The sequence below is a fragment of the Pterocles gutturalis genome, unplaced genomic scaffold (assembly GCF_000699245.1).
Source record: "Pterocles gutturalis isolate BGI_N339 unplaced genomic scaffold, ASM69924v1 scaffold4705, whole genome shotgun sequence".
Taxonomy (NCBI): domain Eukaryota; kingdom Metazoa; phylum Chordata; class Aves; order Pterocliformes; family Pteroclidae; genus Pterocles; species Pterocles gutturalis.
The window spans coordinates 57735-58194 of record NW_010143175.1 but is presented as its reverse complement, the minus strand read 5'-3'; the positions used below and the strand labels follow the sequence as shown (position 1 = coordinate 58194).

Sequence of the window (460 nt, the reverse complement as noted above, 5' to 3'; positions counted from 1 at the left end):
GGTAAGACGCCTACTGCAAGACAAGACCTTGCCCTCTTACAAGTTTACAATTGACAGCGTGCGGAGAGACGAGAATACGTCTCCCACAGCCCCAGCTCCAAACCTCAAAACTGTAAAGACTAAGGTAGAACACGTCTCTTCATTTTAAATGGTATTAAAAAAGGGAAAAAGAAAAAAAAAAAAAAGAGAAATATATAGAGGACACACAATCACTCTATAAATTAGTACAATACTCTATTTCTTTATAGACTGACTAGAACACATTGTCATGAAATTAGAAGCTAACCTCCAAGTTTTTTCCTTCATGGTTAAGATTGTCATTAAGACCTGCCTCAGGTATAAATCTCAAGAAAAAAATCTGCAGAACAATTACAAATTTACCGTTCCCTATATTGGTACAGAAAGACATCCTTTGGCTTCTCTTAAAGACAGAATGATACCTAAAAGCTCCCTGCTGTAA

The 460-nt window shown here is 36.5% G+C and overlaps 1 protein-coding gene across 3 annotated transcripts in view; it reads right to left on the bottom strand.

Annotated features, from left to right (window-relative positions):
• LOC104469889 (cAMP-dependent protein kinase catalytic subunit beta) overlaps nt 1-460 on the bottom strand; it is a 35510-nt gene that overhangs the window by 12788 nt on the left and 22262 nt on the right. The gene's annotated exons all lie outside the window — the stretch shown is intronic.